Source organism: Engystomops pustulosus, chromosome 4, assembly GCF_040894005.1.
Source record: "Engystomops pustulosus chromosome 4, aEngPut4.maternal, whole genome shotgun sequence".
NCBI lineage: Eukaryota > Metazoa > Chordata > Amphibia > Anura > Leptodactylidae > Engystomops > Engystomops pustulosus.
Genome location: NC_092414.1, coordinates 164,131,488 through 164,155,998, shown reverse-complemented (window position 1 = coordinate 164,155,998; position 24,511 = coordinate 164,131,488). Strand labels below are relative to the sequence as shown.

The 24,511-nt window shown below is 43.6% G+C and overlaps 1 long non-coding RNA gene across 1 annotated transcript in view; it reads left to right on the top strand.

Annotated features, from left to right (window-relative positions):
• Nucleotides 1–24,093, top strand: part of LOC140125683 (uncharacterized) — a 70,188-nt gene extending 46,095 nt beyond the window's left edge. The window contains exon 5 of the long non-coding RNA XR_011854689.1: nucleotides 24,027–24,093. This is a non-coding gene — a long non-coding RNA (uncharacterized lncRNA). The remainder of the gene's footprint in view (nucleotides 1–24,026) is intronic.
• The last annotated feature ends 418 nt before the right edge of the window (nucleotides 24,094–24,511 follow it).

Genomic DNA, 24,511 nt, shown 5'->3' with positions numbered 1-24,511 from the left:
ATACTATTAAGGCAACCAACGTCAGTGTCTATTGATAAACACATCCTGTTAGTTAAATCTATATTTCTAAATTTTATTACATATTTTTTACCACTTAAAGATAAACTGTAATCAGGTTTTTACCTTTCAATCTGATGACAGATTCCTATGGCTTACAACACCCAGAGAACGAACAATACCAACAAATTACCTAAGTCATGGGGGCGGTGCATGGAGTGTCTGAGTCATGGAGTCATTCTGTTAATTGTACTCCTGACCCTCCTCCTCTCCTTTCCTGTCATGCAATTGGCTGCATCCGGCACCAGGCATGCACACTGAACAATGCAGCTTACACCTCATCTTCCATTGTTCACATGCTGGTAGACAGATGTGAACAATGAACTCCACAGCCAACTGCTAACTAACTAAAATGGATGAAGAGGATGGAAATTAGAGGAAGAATTCGCAGGATGACTCTTTGCCTCTGACACTCTGTGGACTCAGGATCTTTGCTGGCAGTGAGCTAGCAATATTTCTGTATTTTTGGTTTCTGGGTGGTGTGAGCTATAGTAACCTGTCATCAGTTTGATCGGTCAAGAGCTGATGACAGGTTCTTTTTGAATCTTGTTCCAAAAGCCATATTCCATATCTTGCACCAGAGAGAAGTAACATGAAACATCGGAAGTTGTGCATGACTCCAGTGTCCAGTGTTCTGTAACTTATGATTGAATTGATGATATGCAAACACTTTTCTACTTAGGTGAGGTAATGCTGTCATTTTCAGTCTCCAGTGGAAGCCCTTTCATATCTTTCTACTTACCCACATCATAACCACAAATTTTTTCTCTACATTAAAATTAATATCTAATGAAGATTTGTCTATGTAGATACCGGTAATTACAGCTGTTAGGTTTATTTAGTGAGTTTGAAGCATAGATTTCCCTTCCCCCCGTCTGTCGAACGGAAAACATTATACATATCCTGCACTCACTGAGCATAAATGACAGCCCAAATCAATATATTGAGGCAAATTTTCTACCAGTGACTGGCGGCTGTTTAATACAAAGCCTGCATGTTCCTGTAACCCACTCCTGACTTTCAATGTCAACAACTGAAATGAGAACACAGGAGGGCGAATAATGATTTTTTAGAATTATTGTTCTTTCCACAGAGTAATACCAGTGTCATGTTATTTATGGAGCTTTTTTTCAAAACTAACTTCAATCTGTTTACCGCATGTTTCTTTGTCAGAAAAATACAGTTCCTTCGATAAAAGTCCAGTCCAATGTGCATTGTAATCAATAAGACTCTCCTGCACCTCAGTCTTATAATAAGCTTTCACTGAGAAGCGGGTGGATCCCATCTGCTACATCTCAGAGCACAGGATTTTACTTGTACTAAGTGTGTTGTTACAGATGTCTATGGAGATTCTTTAACTAACCCTTTGCTTACTTTATATATAGATTATTTAAAAAACATAGGGTTTTTTTCAAAGTTTTTTCTGTAAACCTTGTTTTTTGGTTGTGTGCGCATCTGGGTACATATCACAGCAGTTCTTGTGCACCTTCCTTCACTTAGACCATTCTAGATGGTCTAGATCTAAATTTTCATGGGAAATAATTAACACAGAATTAAAGTAATAATTATTAAAGAAATTGAAATAGAATCAAATAATTGATGGCAATAGTGAATGTATGATGAATAAAATAAGCTTTGTAGCTTATTTTATCATTGGGAAATGCACCTATCCTAACTTATTGGCCTTTTCCTGACTGCTAAACTGCTAAGTTGACTGCTCAGATCATTTTTCATGAAGATGCAGATAAGCAGGGCCGTCTCCATGTTTCAGTAGGCTCGTGGGTGACAGAGCCTCAGTGGGCCCCTTTGCAGTGAACTCATGTGGCGGCATTAAAAATGCAGAAATTAAAAGTCTTCTGTTCCCTAAAATGTTCTCTAGTTTATCATACGAAACAGCACCTTGGATATTTTATATAGAGCCCCTCACCTTATGTACAGCCTTATGTGGGTCCCCCCAGCAGTCTTGGACCCGGCAATTGCCAGGGTATGCCCAGTGCTAGCGTCAACCCTGCAGATGAGTGAGGAACACACAACCACAGTCCTGATACAGCAAATGTCTCTCCTACTCCACTCTTCATCCCCTTCCTACTTTCCTTAACCTCTATGAACTGCAGTCATGCAGTCATGGATTATGCGAATACATTTTCCAAGGTGTTAAAGGGGTTATCCGGGTTTAAAAAATTTCTTATGGCCGGGCTGGGGTGGGCTATTTAAACACAATAAACATGTACTTACCTCCTCCGGTGCTGCCGATGTCCCGCGCCGCGGCCGATCTTCTCTGTGCGCCGGTTTCATTACAAGTGCGCACAGAGAGCTTCCGGCTGGCCGGAAGCTCCTGTGCGCACCATCTCCCAACGCTTACAACGCTGAGAGATAGGGACGGATGGGAGGAGCCGTCCACATCGCGGACCGGAAGCTCCCTGTGCGCGGCTTCCGTACCTCTGTAAACAAACAGGGCCACGGATCGAAGGGACCGCGGCGCGGGACATCAGCAGCGCCGGAGGAGGTAAGTCCATGTTTATTATGTTTAACTAGCCCTCCCCAGCCCGGCCATAAAAAAATTTTTAAACCCGGATAACCCCTTTAAATTGAAAACAATGGGGGTCATTTACTAAGGGCCCGATTCGCGTTTTCCCGACGTGTTACACGAATATTTCCGATTTGCGCCGATTGTACCTGAATTGCCCCGGGATTGTGGCGCACGCGATCGGATTGTGGCGCATCGGCGCCGGCATGCGCGCGACGGAAATCGGGGGGCGTGGCCGAACGAAAACCCGAATTATTCGGAAAAACCGCCGCATTTAAAAACCGAAAAAGTGTCGCTTGGGGAGCGCTTACCTTCACCTGGTCCGAGGTGGTGCATTCCGGCGCGATGAGATGACTTTCAGCGCAGCAGTGCCACCTGGTGGACGGCGGAGGAACTACCTTCTTAAATCCCGGCCGGACCCGAATCCAGAGCAGAGAACGCACCGCTGGATCGCGAATGGGCCGGGTAAGTAAATTTGCCCCAATGTCCCCTTTTGCTACCTAGAAAGGTAAACTCTCCATACCTTGAATTAAGCAGTTTAGTAGGAATGAAATGGCTGACAGAGAGGCATTTTCCCTGTCATAATATACATAAAAAAAGTTTCTAAAAGTCACGTATGAACTACAGGACTTAAGGACTTCCAACTTACAAACGACCGCTAGTTACAGACCCCTCTGCCCATTGTGACCTCTGGTGAAGCTCTCTAGATGATTTACTATAGTCCCAGGCTGCAATGATCAGCTATAAGGAGTCTGTAATGAAACTTTTTTGTTAATCCTTGTTGCCATGACTGCACAAAATTTTGAAAAACCAATTGTCACAGGGACAAAAAACTTTTTTTTAATGGAATTACAATTATATAATATACCAGTTATGACTTACATACAAATTCAACTTGAGCAACAAACCTAACCAAACCTATCTTGTACGTAACCCTGGGGAATGCCTGAAGTCATTTACAAAACATTTTAGCTTTTTAACCAAACTGTGACTTTGGTTTCCTTTGGTACTTTGCATGGTACCTAGAACTTGCTATGACTGTGCCGTTTTGTACCCTCAAAATCTGTATAGTTGCATCCACTTATCATCTGCCATGTATAATGTTGGTATTTTCTTATTTGGAAGAGCCGCCTTTGGGCCTCCTCAGAGTTCCTTCAGATCCCTGTGTTGATAGCTACCCCATGCGCCCCCTGTAGCTACACTCCTCTCTATAGCCTCACAAGCTATGGGTCTATACTGAAAGACTATTGTCTCCCCGATACAATATTTAGAAATGGATTAAGGGTGAAATCGCACATTCAAATTGATGAAATGAAATAGCTTGGCCAGATATACAGTAAACTACACATACACCATATTGAACATGTCACATGTGAAAACCATTTAATGCTGTGTATATGGCACCATTCATTCACATTTTTTTTAAGTGTTCTTCCATTAAAATCAATAGGAGCTTTCCAACATGCCCTATATGGTGTATGTTTGAAAAAATCGTCAGAGGATCAAACATTATTTCTTTCTTGCTTTAGTGTGCTGTATTTGAATAATAGATAGCTTTTTGGACTGAGAATGAATTTATTTGCAGCAGCATATTACATTTCATGGACTCCATACTGATGAAACGAAAGCTTTGCATTAATCACACATCCCCTGATTTTCTGTTTAGATCCTTTACTATGGATGGAGCTAAAATGCTCCACTTTCAATGAATCCCTCAAGAATAAATATTTTGTGGCAAAAGTCTGAAAAACTATGAGCCCTCTCCGATGAACACACTTAGTAAACTATATATTATATACTAGTAAATACTATTTACTATATACTACTCAACGTAGTTTCAATAAGATCATATATAAATCACAGAACACTGCAGAACTCTGAGTTTGTTGAGTGATTTCTTGTAAAGGGCTCCTCTATTACCTGCCCTATAAGCAGGGACAACTATGCAAATTCTGGGGCATAAAGCAAAGTTATGCCTGGGTCCCACTGTAACACTTATTACAAAAAACGGACCTGGTGTCGCGGCAGGGATTCTTTACACAATTTAACATAAAGCTGACATTGGCAGACTAAACAACCCACATGCGGACAGTACAAATATATTAAAATGTAATTTTTATTATTTGAGCTGTAAAAACAAAGGTAGATATGCTACTTGGTACTCTAGGGGATGTGTTTAAAAACACAGTGTAAGATATGCTCCCAGTCTTGTCAGCTGGACTGTAAGTGGAACACTAGTGTTAATGATAGTTAGAGGCGTTGGACAGTGTGTAATTGATTAAGATGGAAATCAAAACTGTCACAGTAGTAGATGAACGTCTTGTGTATCGCACTAAGCAATAAGGCTAGAGGTGTTGCAAAACATAACCAACGTATCAAAATTACACTATTATTGTTTACATAATACACACACTACGCCGTGTAGTAAAACGACCAGGCTCTAATCACACCTACCCTCCAGGGGGCCGCTGTGACGATTGGGCCACTGTATTCCTAAAGCTGTAGCCTTTAGTTCATACAATATTAAAGAGAGGCACAGCTTCACTGATGATGTGTATATATCGCACCTACAGACTAGCCCTAGACCAACGGTATTACAAACACTACCTATACAACGGATTATAACACTAAACAGTCCCTATATAACATGTGTATTGTATCCTAGGCATGCTCTGGCCGACTAGAAGCATAATCAACAATGCTAGTTAAAATATCCTAACATAAGCCCCCCATAAGGGGTTGGGGCTAACACTATTCATAGCGTGGTAACAAAGGGTATATAAAGATAAGGTCACTGCCAAAGTGGAAATCTATAGCAAATAAGAAAGAAGAACCCAGATTGTCACCCAAAGAAGATGAGCCGATAGGGTCAAGTGTTCTAATTGATAGGTAGATATGGCCATACAGAACATGCGGTGGCATTTCATCACTAATACATACCATAGGTGGATACTGAGGACCCGGTCATCTACTACTGTGACAGTTTTGATTTCCATCTTAATCAATTACACACTGTTCAACGCCTCTAACTATCATTAACACTATAGTGCTCCACTTACAGTCCAACTGATAAGACTGGGAGCATATCTTAGGCTAAATTCACATGAACGCGTGCCCGCCATACCATAGCACGGCGGGCACACGTTGCCGCCCTTCGCCGTATTCCGGGGAAAGATAGGACATGCATGTGTGCAGCACCATACCGCTCCATGCACCAATTGACGGCCTATGGGGAAAAATATATGCGACGTATATACATCAGCCTAATATACGTCCCCCAACGGCCGTGTGAAGGAGGCCTTAAACTGTGTTTTTAAACACATTCCCTAGCGCACCAAATAGCATAGCTACCTTTGTTTTTACCACTCAAATAATAAAAGTGACGTTTTAATATATTTGTTCTGTCTGGATATGGGTTGTTTAGTCTGCCAATGGCAGCTGTTAAACTGGGTCCCCCTGTAATGCACAGTTCTTCTACAAAGGGAGCAAGTCTGTCATAGCTTTAAAACAAAATGAGGAAAAAATATAAAGGAAATCCGCACAGGCAACTGTTAAAAGTGAAAAATCTTCGTAGAGAGCTTTATTAATTACATATTAAAAATGTGACATCACGATAGAAAGGGGGGAAAAAAATGGTAGGTGACGCATTTCGGACTAATGATGTCCTTAGTCATACCCATTAGAAAAGTTGTTGCAAATACCTTTTATGCATTAGAGGAGAACACCACTGGAAGTCTGGTAAGAGGCGGGAGGGGGGGTGTCAGATAGAAGAGTCACATGATCGCTGGGGGAGGACCAGTGTATGTTGAGCCGCTGGTAAGTGTACAAATGTGTAAACAAAATGTAACTATGAGTAGAAACATTAGTAGATGAGCATAAGATCGTTCCTGAAATTCATACCATTAGGTGATTGTGTGTCTATAGCTTTAAAACGTATTGGCATCCACATGGGAACACAGTTTAAAGCATTTAGAGAGAATGCAGGTAGGCATCTCATTACTTTTTTTTTTTTTCAAATTCGTTTATTGAAAGAGCAGTGTTTTCTAGGCATCCCATTACTTTTAATAATTTGGTTGTATTTCACCACTGTGTGCGGCCTCCCTGATCTTTGAGGCACCAAGTAATTGCTCTACGGGTAAATTTAGCAGTTTTTAAAAGAAGCACTCAAAAAGCACTCAGAAAAAAAAAGTGATTATCGAGCCTGTTTGGTTGGAATGACTTGTTCCCCCCACTTACATCCATCTCTCAGTAATTTCCATTAGAAATACAGTTCCATGAGCCTCGCAGCGATAGACAAGTAGCAGGGCAAGTTGCATTGTACATCTCACTTTACTATACATATAATACTTCCAATAATTGTTTCTACCTGCATAATACTATATGCTCATAATGTCTTTTTACCAGTAGAGAACCTACATATTTCTCTAGAATTGACTCTTATCTTACATGAGGCAGAGATTCAGTCCACAGCTCTACTACTGTATCTAAGTAGGCAGGCTAAGAAGGAGTAGGTTGTGGGCATCCTCTGGTACCCAGCATCAGCTGGATAGGTCCTCCTTCCCTCCAGCCATGCCATCAGCACATGATGCTAGTAACATCTGCCAGCATAGATTCAGCAGAATTTTATGTACAAACCTAATTAAATATGTAAACTGTGGATATATAGAAAATAGAACCTGTAAGAAGATGTAACTGTAGAATTTTTGTGGAAAAAAAAAATTGCCTCTGTTGATAATTAGACCTATTACGTGAGACCAAACTGATGAATTGTTAAAATGGAAAAGGCAATTCATCACTGTAAGCAAAATTCTAATAATATGCTTCATAACACGTTTCCCGATGTGGCCTCGATGGATTTCTGTAAAAAGATGTGCAGTTTTTCTTCTGTGCAAATATTTAATCAGTATGTTGGCCCAAAAAAAGGCAAATGCTATGCAAAAAAGGCATTTGTTATTATCATCATGAAAATCTGAGAATGTTTGGAAGAGTGCCAGTCGTCCTAATTATGCACACAATGCCAGGGTGCCGAGACTAAAATATGCATATACTAATAAGATATATGGAGCTCTGATGAGGTGAGGAATTGAAGCAAGCTATATGGAGTTTCACTGAGCTGGAGACTTTGAATTACTGTGTATTCCAGACTTGAAAACCCAAGACAATTCATCTTGTAGGTTTTCACATATCTTTGAGCAGAAATAAAACACTTACTATGCCATAACATAGGAGATTATGTAGAAATGTGTAAACTTGGGAAAAAGGTTGGCCTGTCTTAAGTTGAACATACAGGGGCACATTTACTTACCCGTCCCGTTGCATCTGCTGATCCAGAATTTCCGATGAGGATTCGGAGCTGCCGCGATTCACTTACAGCGTGCGCCTGATTTCTTGTCGCTTCTCCGCTCAGGTCCGCCGGAGTTCACCTTCTTCTTCTCTGTGTATGTGAGTGCTGATCTTGCGACACAATTTGAATTTAAAATTCTGTGGTTTGTCCGAATCAGTGGGGTTGTCCGACGGCAGAACAGGCAGAACAGAAATAGTCGGGAAACCAACAGAATCGCGGTCCGCGGACCCTTAGTAAATGTGCCCGTTACTTTTTTAGCTGTCACCTGAATGCAACTCTTCCTCCTGACCATACTTCTTCTATGGTGTGATAAAATTTTATATTCCCAGTTCACATCTGTCAAATAGGTTTAATTTAACCCCATCATACATCACAGATTAGAAGGTCCAATCAAGATTAGTTTACAGTCACTTAATACGTTAAGGGCTAGGGTCATGAAATCTTGTTTGCAACCATTTCTGCTGCGGGTATGGATGTGTAATTTCCGATATTGTGCTGAAGATTTTCTTCTTTTTTTTTTTTCCATGAATACATTTCTTTTAGGTCATATATAGCCAGAGCTATAATGAAACAATTAACTAGTGCTATTCTTGCACACTAATAGATGATTTCAGTCCTGACCTCATTAGCAATTATAGATGCTCTTTTCATGTTCTTCAAAACCTTAGACTGAAATAAAAGCTTCCCACTGTTTCCTAATAATGTGTATTGCACATTATTGTAGTGTTGCACTATGCACTAATGAATCATTTACCTAATAATTTGCCTCCAAAATTGTGCATCAAGGCAGAATCACTAATCTTTGTGCTTAGACAAGCTGGTCTAGAAATCGATCAAATTTACAACAGTGGCTGAGGCTGGATAATATACACTACATCTTCAGACCACCTGGTCTAACTTAATGCCACCTAAAGAGTGCTTTGATTTTTCTTATACTTATCTTGGTCCTTACCTCTGGTCCAACCTGGCACCAGATGTTGTTAAACAGATGCTCAGCAATGACATAAATTCCTCTGTATGCTACCACTATAGTATTATCTAGCCTGTCCCTAAAGGATCTAGCGGAAGCTTGACATTAGAGTCTTTGTTTAGCAACAGTGGCTGGTGGTGACCAGATGAGCTGCTCTGAACCAGAGGTAAGTTAATTTACACAACCTAGGGCAGTGGTGGCAAACCTATGGCACGGGTGCCAGAGGTGGCACTCAGAGCCCTCTTTTTGGGCACCCTTGCCATCACCCCAGAGTAGAGTTTGCCAGACAGGACTCAAGGCCTCTTGCAGACCCAAGCAGCCCAGGACCCCCGAATGAAGCTACAATGATAATCCAAGCTTCTTCTCCTTCTTTCTACTGTATTAGTGTCCTCAGGTACCTACACAATTTAAACCTGTGACACAGCAGGCAGTAATAAGTACTGCTTAAATGTCGCGTTGGCACTTTGCGAAAAAATACGTGGGTTTTGGTTGTAGTTTGGGCACTCAGTGTCTAAAAGGTTTGCCATCACTGACCTAGGGTCTTAATGAATTTGTACAACCCCCTTAAGCCATGTTTGCTGTTCATCAAGTCATGTCTTCGTTACGCATGCTCTTTTGGATTTCGTAGAAATATTGCCATCTTACAAGGCAGTTCTTCAACCCTAAACAGAGGAGTATTAGAGAGTGAATTCCTTTCCACAGACCGGATGCAGCTTACTGTTTTCATGTCACAGCTTGATAGCAAGTCAGTCAGGAATCTGAAATAAGTAGAACGACTTGAGAGGGATCATAGCTGTACGTCTGTGAATAAATCAGCATTTTTTCCCTGGAAAAGAATTCCTGCACGTTTATTCAGATACAGCCCAACTACTAGATAAGGATGACACATACACAAAGTCTAGACACCATCTTCTTAATAGACTATGTTAGATTAGAGGTGAGTTATATGAACCCTGATGTAATTGTACTTTGTGAGTGAAGGAAACCACTTTGGTGAAGAAAAGGTCCACTACATTTATTTTAGAACTGTAGTGTTTGTTAGTGATGGAAACTAGAAAGCCTTACTGGATTAATTGTACAATCAATACAATGCCCACTTGATGAACAAAGGCAACCCTTTATTGGGTCTGTTTGGTTATAATTTTGAGCACATTTCATCAAAAGTGGAAGACTGCCAGTAGATGCTCCAGTATATAGTAGAATATGAGTAGAGCAGAGGTAGATCATGCAGACAATGTTGAGGAATTGATGTTTCTTGGAAATTTCTTATCCTTGTCGACCTCTTCATTGTATTCACATGATGGCAGCAGTCATAGAAGACAATTTGTTCATCTCCATACAATTATACATGACAGATGCAGTCAACTAAAAACAAGCATTTTTGCCTATGCATGGGCCAATGATTGCAGATGACTATTACTAAAAAGGCTAGTTACTGGAAATTGGCCCAGTAATAGACCCATGTAAAAATCTGACTTTATTACTGCTGACATTTCTGAAAACTACTTATGCTATAAGATAAGAAAAATACACAATAAGAAATTATAATGAATTTGTAAGATCAAAAAGGCTGACAGAAACAAAACAACTAAAAATATTTTAAAAATACTAAAACTGCAGTAAGAAAGGCAATAAGCTTAAACTGATATTTGAAATTTCTTTAGGTTAGGGCCATCATGGTTAATATCAACAAAATTGAACACACTAAAATAGGGAGACAAATAATAATGTGTTGGTCATGCCGTATTAGTATACTGTAATTGTATTCATCCCTATATAATTTGATACCATGAAGCTTGTTGGTAAATATCAAATGAAACCTATTATTCATCCCTCCAAAAGAAGGAATAGAAGATCCAAAAAAAATGCACAAAACATGTAATGACAAAATTAAATACTTTATTGTAGCAAAATGACACACTGGTTTAAAAATGATCCTGCCCCAGAGGGGACACAAGAAAATGTTGCATGCCAAAGAGCAGATGAGATCAATACAAATGTGTTTACAAGATGTAGGTGTATGCAAACCAGACGAAGGTTGCAAACCAGACGAAACGCGCGTCGGGGTTGTTGTCATTCCAGGCAACGATTAGCTAAACATGGGTAAGCCATTTTTTCTTCCCATAAGTAACATGCATTTGCATACCGCCATTGGTGCCTCTACATATACCTACACCTTGTAAACACATTTGTATTGATCTGATCTGTTGTTTGGCATGCAACATTTTCTTGTGTCCCCTCTGGGGCAGGATCATTTTAAAACCAGTCTGTCATTTTGCTACAATAAAGTATTTAATTTTGTCATTACATGTTTTGGGCATTTTTGTTGGATCTTCTATTCCTTCTTTTGGAGGGATGAATAATAGGTTCCATCATGGTTAATGCATAGTTACTTGATACATTACATATCAAAAAAAACTTATTTGGTTTAAACAAATAAAATCATCTTTTCCTTTTTATTTATTACATTGAGGTTCTAGCGACTGGGAAAATAAGGTGCAGAGACGCCTGTGAGATTGTCACTTAAAGGACAAGGGCCAGTGACTTTGCACTTGCCGTCTCAAAGGCAGCAGCTGTATCATGAGGCCTTTATGAAGTCAGCCCCGCTGAGCACTGGGAGCTGTGTTATCTTTGAGCTGCAGCCTCTTTCATCTCCCAAAAGAAATCCCTTATCACTGCTTAGTAATACCACCCCAATTCTCCATTCCGCCAAGATAAGGACGAGAGAACGTATGTGCCAAGTGAAAAAGCACTGACTGATTTGTAGCATAGCTCTATATAAATAAAAAAAACATAAAATATGTATTAAAAGCTTCCATCCTCATATGTTGAAAAGAGGAAAAGGGCATCTATCAGACCTCTTATGTAATGGATTACACCATTTATTAACTTTTAATTAAACTAGAAAATATATTTCATCTCACTCAGCGCTTCTGGACAATCAAGTAAACCGATCCTTAGAGCTGCTTAATGGAATAATATGTTTTGCCCAAATGTCAAGTCTACCATCACACCACCTATAACTCTGATATCTATGGACAGTGGGAACACCCATTTGTATATTAGCTGACATATCAAGCCTTGGCAAGCATTGGCATCTTAACAAGTCCTCTTGTTTTGGGCACTATTTACACCACCGATACTTAAAAACAAATTAAACTACATGTCTCTACATGTCTTTCAGAAAATGGTAGTCAATGATAATGAGGAAAGGTGCAATACTGCTGCAGTGTACCTTTCACTAAATTGAAAAATTATTAGCTTAATTATTAGCTTAATTATATGCATCATCTAAATGCCACTGCGCCCTTAAACTAATTAGTCTGCTCATAGAAGCCAAGCAGGCAATAATCTTTTATTTTCTCTTGGGGTGTATTTCTGTGTGGTGTATGAAAATGAAAGATTACCAACCTTTTGTATAGTAAAATATGAAAGCCTACACCTTCATCCGGGCGGTGCAGCTATGAAACTTACTATATAATTCTGTATTTTGTGGAGCTCCTCTTTCAGAAGAGTCAAGATTTTACCACTTATGAGCCAAAAGCTGGAAGGCGCATGCTCACTAATACAAAAAAAAATATATATATAGTTTTTCAGCTTAACTGGCTGCGTGAGAAGAGGCCGAACTCGATAGGGAGGTGCCAGTCCAGTTAAAGTGTATAATCCACAAGGAAAGATGCGTCTGAGGCCCTGATAGGCTTCATAAAAAATGGAACTCTAATAATCCACACAAACAAAAAAATTATGTAACATGTTACATACCTCTAAAACGGGTCCTTATTAGAGGTACGAAATTTGCCACTTAAAGTTTAAAGTGGATTAATAAAGTTACAGTTTTTTTCAACTCTTCAATGACCTGGAGGAGCTGGATACTTCCTTGTGGAATATACCGTATTTTCCGGACTATAAGGCGCACATAAAAGCCTTGGATTTCCTTGGAAATCCAAAGTGCGCCTTATAGTTCGGTGCGCCCTATAGGAGGGCAGCGGACCCTACTTACATAGGTCGGACTGATGCGCCTTATATTCCGGTGCGCCTAATGGCCTGGAAAATACGGTACACTTCGCATGATCACTAATACAGGGGTCCAAATATCCAGGTCTTCATTACAATGTGGGAGCATACAATGAGATACCTATAATTATAATAGTCCTGCCATCTCTTATTGCAACCCGCTCATGGTAGACAATGTAAATAGGCGGTAGTGTCTCCTGGAGTCTGGTGTTGGTTGCAACCGGATGAGCGAAAGAAGCCAGGTTGGTGGATGCACTGCCTTCAATGAATGTAATTCAACATGAGTGTTGCAAGATTCTTTATTGTGATGCTATCATGGACAATGTGTTTGAGGGCTAAACTGCTCCCTACATCAGGTCCAAACAACGATATGAATTGGGGAGATGTTTTTCAAAAAACTTAAAAAATCTCACTAGAAACTGTGGAGATTACTTAAGGCAAATACTTGGGGAAAAATGTGAATGCCTGCAGGAGCGCTGAGCTCAGCCGATTTAGGGCTCCTGCTGGCACCCAGTATTTGCCTCAAATAAACTCCACAGTTTCTAGCGAGATCTTTTGAGTTATTTATGAAACATCTACCCAGTTTACCCATCTATCTGTGTTTGTGCCTGATGAAGAGAGCAGTTTGCCCCAGAAATACATTCATTATAGCATACCAATAAAGAATTGTATAGTACATCAAATAGTACACTCATTGAAGGCAGCGTGTCAACCAATCTGGATTGTTTCTCCTAACATCCGTTCTTTACAGTATTACTTATTCAGAAGCTGTTTGAGTGCAGGAATTATGTGTTAATCAAGACCTGTGATTACAGCAGCCTTGGCACTGATTGAGACAGTATATGGGATTACAGGTAAAAAGAAGGCAAGTCTTCAGGATTGTACAAAAAGAAGCAGACCTGCAGCTAAACTGCCAATGATAACTTCTTTTTATTGAATTAGGATAAAGCAGAGATTTGAACATTTACAGAGACCATGAATAAAGAAAATGGAAATTTCAGGCTGCTGGAAGGGGAGATAGGTACAGTTTTATTCATGCAAGTTTCTATTCTTGGCTGGCTGACATTTTTTTTTAAGTGAAATAACTTTCCTCAGTTACTCAGTTACATTGTATGAGAGTTATCATATAGCATATACTTGGGTTTTTTTTAAAAAAAAGGAAGTGTGTCAGGATTCAGGGATAGTGGACCCGCTGTACCACCACGGACAATGACGTAAGCCGACACCTGAGAGCCTGGGTTTTCACCAGAACCCGCCGCAAAACGGGTTGGACTTGCTGCGGCGTGGCGGCCAAGGTGAGGTACAGAGTCGTGAGGCAGAACTGTGGTTGAGGATAGGCAGGAGGTCGAGACAGGCAGCACAGGATCGTAGTCAGGGACAGAACTGGGGGTCACAACGGGAATTCTCAAGACAGGCATTAGGCATACAGGGAGAGGCTGGCAATTTATAAAAGACTCGGATGACCAGCGCCAATCAGCGGTGCGCTGGCCCTTTAAGATCCAGAAAGCTGGCACGTGCGCAGGGAACGTGGACAGGTCAGCCAGCCTGTCGCAGAGGGTTTGGGGGACAGCGAGGTGCAAGGATAGGCCTGCGAGCCAGGACATAGATCGCAGGAGCACATGTGACAATCTGTAGAGGATAGAAATAAAGCAACAGAAACAAAATTTATATACCGTACTGTGCTAACACTTACAAAGGCAGAGGATACACAGTACATGAAACAGGAATTGAAGGAATATCACAAAGAGAACCCTCCCTTCCGGCCTGGTACTAGATATAACACACTGCATGAGTTTGGATTTTTTTTTGTGTCCCTTTAAGTATCTGACAAATATAATTTTAAATATTCACATTCTAAAATTCCAATTTCAGAATGTGTTAATAGGTAGATATTCATAAGGAGACATAAGAGGAACAATAAATGAGCAGTTACATGATAAATTAATCCATAGCAGTTATTTGCTAAAGAACAGCATCTGCTAAAGTTAATGATCCGGTATCTTCAGGATTGATAGGCCCACACAACTGGAACATTTCATACTTGGTCATGATATATACCATTTCTATTAATGTTTGCCAAGAGAAGAAATGGATAGATCCTGCAACGATTCCAAGGGGATTGCAACACTATAAATTAAATAGGTGAAATATTTTGCTATAAATAAAAGCTTTTGTAAAGAAGTTATGTGAATTTTTCTTTACATGCTTTCCCACAGTCCGTTCTGCTCCCATGATTCAAAGAAAATGTTCTTATTTGAGAAAGGAATTGCCCCTTGCTATTGAAGTCAGATCAAGAAACCACTCCCTGGACATATTCATTTGGTGTGAATCCCAACGCATGCCTGGAATTCCTCTCTGTTCTCCAGTTGGGTTGGTCCTATACACATAAGTCATATGGTCTGAACATAATATTATCCTAACATCTAACATGAGTAACACATTAAATAAGATTTCACAGGTGCAGGATTGTTTTTCTATCTTTATTTTTTTTTTCAAAGAATTTACAACAAGCAGCCCATGTATATGCGATGTTATAGAGCTTTATCCATTATGTATTTATACATGGTTGAACATAAAGACAACAGAATAAAATAACATCGCCTACTGACATTTTTCGTGTTTCTGTTTTTCTATTTGTTTTATACATTTACCACTTTTTAGCAAATGAGGTTCTATAACCTTTATTGCTTGCAATTACAAACTCCATTTTATAGTTAGTATAACAACATTCATTATCTCATGAATGGATGGTAGGGAAGATGAGTTTCAATTCTTTGCGTTCACATTTCTTGTTGTGTTAAGCAACTGTAATTGTAAGATGTGGGAGAAGAATGTCTTCTAGACCTAAAAACAACAAAGCAATAACTGGGCCCCCGCAGTATGGAATATGGGATAATTGTTGAAAGGAAATCCACTAACAAAGTCAACCAGGGACACTTACTCATAGATCCATGCACTGCGACTGTGATAAGCTTCTTATATTGTTATCCATGGCCTTCTGCCTTCTAAAATCAACTTTTAAAATGATGCTACTGTTCCCAAAGCCCCTACATGCTGCAGATTCGCAGGCTGTTACGATGTCTTCGCCTGTGCTCCCTCAGCACTTCCCCCTCTCTATGCCAGAAGTAGTCTCACTGCAGCACAGGAAGTTTTAGCACACAATGGGAGAGGGAAATGCTCCTTGCAAACTGTAGTAGCCTGTGAATCTGCAGCACAGAGGGCCTCTGATAACACATCCTAGTAGCCTGTCATGGTCATTAGCATAATTCTAAAAGTTTATTTTAGAAGGAAGGAGGCCATAAATAACAAACATAAGAATATTACTACAGTCACAGTGCCTGGAGTTATAAGACAGTACTTTATTCATGTCTGATTGTAAATATAGATTACATTTAACTGCAACTTGACGTAACTCTATGTCATATGGTGTAGGTAGTTCCTGCACCTTGACGTAGAGTTACTGTCAGGATCAGTGGATCCTCTGGACCACCGCGGGAGATGGAACTAGCCGACACCTGGGACCGGAATCCAAGTGGCACCTGGTTTTCACCAGAGCCCGCCGCAAAGCGGGTTGGACTTGCTGCGGCAGGATACCACCAGGTCGTTCCCAGGCGTGACCAGCCCGCGGTGGCAGCCGAGGTCGAGGTACCTTAGCAGAGGACAGTCTCGTCAGGGCAGGCGGCAGAGATGCGAGGTCAAATCCAAATCCGGGATCAGCAACGGGAGGTCCAGGCAGGTGGGAACGGGAACACAGGCACACGGAACTCAGCAACACGGAGGAACTCGGGTAACACGGGAACACAGGACTCGGGAGCAGAGACACACAGGAACGCAGGAATACACAGGAACGCAGGAATACACAGGAACGCAGATAATCACCAGGAAGCTTTCTCTTAGGCTGTGAGACACAAAGATCCGGCAGGGAACACAGGAAGAGGCAGGATTCTTAAAGGTGAGGTGTTCAGCCAGTGCACCAATTAGCGGTGCGCTGTCCCTTTAAATTTTCGGAAGGAGCCGCGCGCGCCCTAGGAGGCAGGGACGCACGCGCACGGCAGTCCGGGCAAGAGCAGGAGCCGGGAGAGGTGACTGAGACCGGGCAGCAGCGGGGGCACACGGAGGAGCGCGGATGCACCCGCGATCCGAGACAGGGATCGCGGGAGCACCCGTGACAGTACCCCCCCCTTCGGCCTCCCTCTCTTCTTGGGCCCGAGAAAACGTTGGAGCAGGCTCTTGTCCAGGATGTTATCCTTTGGCTCCCAAGATCTCTCCTCAGGGAGGGACAAAGTGAGCCATCTTCGAAAAGCGGTCAGTCACCACCCAGATAACGGTGTTGCCAGAAGATGGCGGCAGATCCGTAACAAAGTCCATAGCCACATGAGACCATGGGCTGGTAGGCACGGGTAACGGCAACAGAAGACCAGCAGGTTTTAGTCGTGAGGGCTTGTTGCGGGCACAAGAGGCACAGGAACCCACAAAATCCCGAACGTCCTTGACCAAATCAGGCCACCAGTAGAATCGGGAAATTAAGGCCACAGAGCGCTGCGCCCCAGGGTGCCCAGCCACACGAGAGGAATGTCCCCAGGTCAGGATCTTCTTTCGGAGACCAGGTCGCACATAAGTCTTGCCGGGAGGCAGCTGCCGGAGGTCCACTGGCGCGGCAAGCACAAGTCTCTCTGGAGGAACAATATGCCTCGGAGCAGAGTCCTCCCCCATAACATCAGAAGCATGGGACAAGGCGTCAGCCTTTATGTTTTTCTCTGCAGGACGAAAATGGATTCGGAAGTCAAAGCGAGAAAAGAAGAGGGACCACCTTCTGGATTCAAACGCTGAGCCTTCTGCAGATACTGAAGGTTTTTGTGGTCCGTGAAAATGCTGACTGGAAAACGGGCTCCCTCCAGCAGATGGCGCCACTCCTCCAAAGCCAGCTTGATGGCTAGAAGCTCCCGATCTCCAATGGAATAATTTCTCTCCGCGGAGGAGAAGGTTTTGGAGAAGAAACCACAAGTGAGTGTTCGTCCCCTGGGACCCTTCTGGGTAAGGACTGCCCCAGCGCCCACGGAGGAGGCATCAACCTCCACCTGGAACGGCTTTTCAGTATCCGGTCGGGTAAGGACTGCAGCGGAGGAAAAGGCAGTTTTTAATTTCGTGGAGGCTTCTTCTGCCGCTGGTGGCCAGACACGGGGATTAGCACCCTTTTTCATAAGCGTCACCATCGGCACTACCAGAGATGAGAAATGTGGGATAAATTGTCTATAATAATTAGCAAAGCCCAGAAATCTTGTATAGCTCGCAGTCCCACTGGGCGTGGCCACTGAAGAACCGCAGATAACTTGGCAGGATCCATCTGCAAACCTTTATCACAAATTATGTAGCCGAGGAACGGAAGGCTCTTCTGATGAAACTGGCACTTCTCCAGCTTGGCATAGAGGTGGTTCTTCCTGAGGCGGCTGAGAACTTGCCGTACATGAGACTGGTGGGACTCCAAATCGGCAGAATACACAAGGATGTCATCCAGATAAACCACAACACAACTGTACAATAAGTCCCGGAAAATATCATTCACAAAGTCCTGGAAAACGGCTGGCACATTACAAAGTCTGAAGGGCATAACTAGATATTCAAAATGCCCATCACAGGTGTTAAAGGCGGTCTTCCACTCGTCACCCTTCCTGATGCGGATGAGGTTGTAGGCCCCACGAAGATCCAATTTGGAAAAAATTCTTGCACCCCGCAGACAATCAAATAGCTCCTTGATAAGCGGCAGAGGATAGCGATTCTTAACGGTGACCTTGTTAAGACCGCGATAGTCTATACCTCTTTGCAGATTTTCCTTAACATATTCTGACATAGCGGCTGTCTCAGGAACTGAGAGTGGATACACCCGACCCGTGGTGGAGAAGATCCAGGCAGCAGATCAATGGGGCAATCATAGGGACGATGTGGAGGAAGGGTCTCGGCTTGTTTTTTAGAAAACACATCTGCAAAGTCCCAGTACGCAGCTGGAAGTCCCTCCAGAGGCTTGGGAGACAAGGTAGCAGTCCTGACAGGGAGTGGAAGTGGAACCGTCATGCAGCGTGAGGAACAATCCGGACCCCAACGGAGAATCTCCCCAGAAGACCAGTCCAGAACAGGGGCATGATGCTGCAACCAGGGGAGACCCAGCAGGAGAGTGGAAGTGCACTGTGGCAGCACAAAAAAGGAGAGCCTCTCTTTATGTAATGCACCATAAAGAACAGGGGTTCAGTGTGAAACCAGATGGGCACGGAGAAAATCTGGCCACTGACTGAGGCAATGGACAAGGGCTTCTCAAGGCGAACCACCGGGAAGTGATGCAGGGCGACCAGTGCAGCATCTACAAAGTTCGCTGTGGAGCCCGAATCCAGGAAAGCAGAAACCTGGACCGGAGTACCGGTGCCAATGCTGAGGAGCACGGGGAGAATCAAGCGTGGAGAAGCTTTATTCACACCTAGGGAAGCTTCTCCTGAGAAGCCTAGGTGTTGGTGTTTCCCGGGCGTTGGGGACGTACAGGACAGGTCCCGACGAGGTGCTGTGGGTTGGCACAATACATGCACAAGTTCTCCTGACGTCGTCTGGAACGCTCTTGTAGAGTGAGCCGGGTTCGGTCAACCTGCATGGGTTCCTCAGCAGAAGATTCAGGCGGGAGCTGGAGCGGCCTTTGGAAGACTGGTGCCAGGCGAGGAAGGCATCTAACACGGCCTTGGGGATACTCAGAGCGTAGTTCCTAAGCGCGCTCCTTAAACCGAACGTCAATTCGAGTAGCCAAGGTGATGAGGCCACTCAGGGTAGATGGAAGGTCCCGAGCTGCCAGTGCGTCCTTGACCTGCGCAGAGAGCCCTTTCTTAAATGTAGCGATGAGGGCTGCATCATTCCAAGCAAGTTCGGAAGCCAGGGTGCGGAATTGAACTGCGTACTCTCCCACAGATGAGTTGCCCTGACGCAGGTTCAACAATGCAGACTCCGCAGAGGAGGCTCGTGCTGGTTCCTCGAAGACTGACCGGAACTCTGACAGAAACGCAGTGAGGCTAGACATAACCGGGTCGTCTCTGTCCCAGAGCGGAGTAGCCCAGGCCAGGGCTTTCCCGGAAAGAAGGCTGAGGACAAATGCCACCTTGGACCGCTCTGTGGCAAATTGCGACGGCATGAGTTCTATGTGCAAGGAGCACTGGGTTATGAAGCCCCTGCACATCTTGGGATCTCCATCATACTTGCCGGGCAACGAGAGGCGTAGCCTGGGTTCAGCAGCAGGAAGATAAGCCGGGGTAGCAGGAGTCGCAGCGGCCGCTTCAGGAGACTGTTGCTGATGCTGGGTAGCTAGTAGCTGTTGTAGCATGGCGGTGACTTCCTCTAGCTGGTTCCGCTGTGCTGCAATCTGCCGGGACTGGTGGATCACGATGGTGGCGAGATCAGGCTGCCTGGGAGGAGGAGCCTCGGCGGGATCCATGGCCGGATCTTACTGTCGGGATTAGTGGATCCTCTGGACCACCGAGGGAGATGGAACTAGCCGACACCTGGGACCGGAATCCAAGTGGCACCTGGTTTTCACCAGAGCCCGCCGCAAAGCGGGTTGGACTTGCTGCGGCAGGATACCACCAGGTCGTTCCCAGGCGTGACCAGCCCGCGGTGGCAGCCGAGGTCGAGGTACCTTAGCAGAAGACAGTCTCGTAGTCAGGTCCAGGCTCGGGGTCAGGGCAGGCGGCAGAGATGCGAGGTCAAATCCAAATCCGGGGTCAGCAACGGGAGGTCCAGGCAGGTGGGAACGGGAACACAGGCACACGGAACACAGCAATACGGAGGAACTCGGGTAACATGGGAACACAGGACTCGGGAGCGGAGACACACAGGAACGCAGGAATACACAGGAACGCAGGAATACACAGGAACGCAGATAATCACCAGGAAGCTTTCGCTTAGGCTGTGAGGCACAAAGATCCGGCAGGGAACACAGGAAGAGGCAGGATTCTTAAAGATGAGGTGTTCAGCCAGTGCACCAATTAGCGGTGCGCTGGCCCTTTAAATTTTCGGAAGGAGCCGTGCGCGCCCTAGGAGGCGGGGACGCACGCGCACGGCAGTCCGGGCAAGAGCAGGAGCCGGGAGAGGTGAGCGAGACCGGGCATCAGCGGGGGCACGCGGAGGAGCACGGATGCGCCCGCGATCCGAGACAGGGATCGCGGGAGCACCCGTGACAGTTACATCATGGTGATCGCCCGGGCTTTGCTTCTGCGCGGGATCCCAGCATTATGCATTAGTCGGATTCCCTTCGGTGCTGATCATTGCTATGGCAGCCTTCAGTTCGTATAAGTAGTGATGACAATGATGCAGATTTATCTATCTGTTTACACAATTCTACTTAAAAGTCTTGCACCACATTTATTAACCGGTTAAGGACCGGGCCCTTTCCTGTTTTTTTCATGTCCATTTTTCACTCCCCACCTTCAAAAATCTATAACTTTTTTATTTTTACACGTAAAGAGCTGTGTGATGGCTTGTTTTCTGCGTAACAAATGGCAATTCATAATGATGGTATTAAATATTCCATGCCATGTACTCGGAAGCGGGAAAAAAATTCCAAATGCAATGAAAATGGTGAAAAAACGCATTTGCGCCATTTTCTTGTGGGCTTGGATATTACGTCTTTCACTGAGCGCCCCAAATGACATGTCTACTTTATTCTTTGGGTCGGTACGATTAAGGGGATACCAAATTTGTATAGGTTTTATAATGTTTTCATACATTTACAAAAATTAAAACCTCCTGTACAAAAATAATTTTTTTGATTTTGTCAACTTCTGGCGCTAATAACTTTTTTATACTTTGGTGTACGGAGCTGTGGGTGGTGTCATTTTTTGCGAAATTTGATAATATTTTCAATTATATCATTTTTAGGACTGTATGACCTTTTGATCACTTTTTATAGATTTTTTTAGATTTTTCAAAATGGCAAAAAAGTGCCATTTTCAACTTTGGGCGCTATTTTCCGTTACGGGGTTAAACGCATTGAAAAACCGTTATCATATTTTGATAGATCGGGCATTTTCGTACGCGTCGATACCTGATGTGTTTATGATTTTTACTGTTTATTTATATTTATGTCAGTTCTAGGGAAAGGGGGGTGATTTGAAATTTTAGGGTTTTTTATTATAATTTTTTTTTTTTAACTTTTTTTTATTTTTATTTATACTATTTTTCAGACTCCCTAGGGTACTTTAACCCTAGGTTGTCTGATCGATCCTATCATATACTGCCATACTACAGTATGGCAGTATATGGGGATTTTCTTCCTCATTCATTACAATGTGCTATCAGCACATTGTAATGAAGGGGTTAAAACGAAATAGCCTCGGGTCTTCGGAAGACCCGAGGCTACCATGGAGATGGATCGCCGCCCCCCGATGACGTCACGGGGAGCGGCGATCCCAGGTAAGATGGCGGCGCCCATGCGCCGCTATCTGTTTGAGGCTGCCGGCAGCTTCACTTATGCAGCAAAGACTTACCGGCTATGGAGAGGGCTCAGCCCGTGAGCCCTCTCCATGCAGCGCGACGCGACTGCCGCTGTGAATACACGGCGGGCGGGCGCGAACCGGTTAAGGACTGGAGACAGTTTTTAGACACATTTATGACTAGTACTGCTAAGGGACATGACTACTTTTAGACATTTCTGATATATCTGACTCAATGGGGGGGATTTACTAATTCTGGCGCAAGCACGACTGTCGGAATCGGAGATCAGTCTCCGGAAAGCACAGCCTGCTGTAAGTAAATAATGGGTAGATGGTAATAATCAGTTGTGTGCCATAAAAATGCTGACATCAATGAGATGTGCGCCAAAATCTTACATGGACTGTGCCTTAATTTTGCTCTCTGGCCATTTTTTTCCTGGTCTGTTGTGCGCCAAAATTTGCGCCAAAAAATGCTGACAAAATACACATAAATGTGACGGATAATGTGGAAAAGTTAAGCCGCGCCCACCTGCGCCAAAAAAAAAGACGGGGGAGTCGGGATAGTCGGAAACATCTGTTCTTTCTGGCGCAAACTCATTATAAATGACACAATATACTTTTGCGCTAAAAAAACCCCCACAAAACCGACAATTTTTGGGCGCAAGAACGATAATACATCTGCCCCAGTGTATCTAGTGCCTTCAAACACTTTAAGGATTGTCACGCTGGTTCAGGTAATACTATGTCAGTGACCAAAAGAATCCTTGACCAGTGAGAGAGTGGTATCAGAATAGAGCAGTATTATATTAACACTCCATTCAATTACGCATTATAGAATGGGACGTTAGAAACCTTTTATACTAAAGGTTTTAACTACTCACATCATTGCATGTACTTTTATGAAGAATGTCTATGTACATTATTACCTTTGTCTTTTTCTGTCCTTCCTGCTTTGTTTTTGCAATTGTTTGTAGTCAGGTGCTGCTCACCCCGCCCCTCTCCACATAGGAACATTGTGCACAGCGACGGAACGGTACGGTGGTACACTTGTATGGCATCGTACCACATCCGTAGGGCGGCGTGCGGCCATTTCCGCCTATGGGGGACGTATATACACGTTATATAATGCAGCCTAACTAAGAGAGAACTAATTAGTGTTGTGATTGGTTGCTATGAGTAACCAGGACAGTTATTGCTTGTGTTGGGCCTTATTACCCCAGGCATGTGTGTACACCTGATAACTGGGCAGTTTGGCTTCTTCACATGGTAAGAGGCAACCAATGGGGCAGCTGCATCCACAGGGGCAGTTATTGGACTATGACTGTGTGATATGTGATGTGTACAGACCCTGTATGGACCCTGATTCTCAAACCAAAGAAGACACAATAAATACACAAAACACACTTCATTGGGAATTACATGGCCAAATCTTTATTTATAATCCCACCCCATGGCAGACCCCCGACTCACGAAGAGTCACCCCTCAGCACTCAGGAGAGGAAAAACCCCCTGTGGGGGAAACCTCTAGGGAAGCCATGGCTGAAGGGTCGCCCTTCCTCTGGGCTTAGAGGGTCACTGCCAATAAATATCTCTACCACAATTTCTAGTGGAATAATTTGGCTGATCTGGTGGTGGATGTCCCTTCCTCCCTCGCAGCTCCAGGTCTGAGGCAGACAACCCCTTGAAGAGGATGGCGGGGCTGTGGTGATGAGTCCTGGGCTGACCTCCAAATTGCATCAAGGTAGGTTTATTGTAGGTAGTCAAGCTCAAGGTCCAATGGCACAAAATGGCAGCAGGCACAGCAGTGCGCCAGATATTATGGAACCTTCAGTAATTATGACATCAGCACAACATCTGTGACCACTGAGGGCGTGTCTGCACGTGTCATACATTATGATGTCACACACAGGGAGGGAGCTGCAGGGTTAACCCTTTAATGGCTGTTAATATGTGTCACTATGGGGGGAAAGATTGTATTGGTAATAAATTAATTCCCTTATAAATTCTCTAAATAAGGGCTGCAATCAGAGGGGAAAAGGGAAAACTACAGTCCCAGGCCCAGCTACTAGTTTGACCTGAGCAGCAGTCGCCCTCCTCTCAATAGCTGATTCCCGGACGCAGGGAGCAATGTTACTGCTACC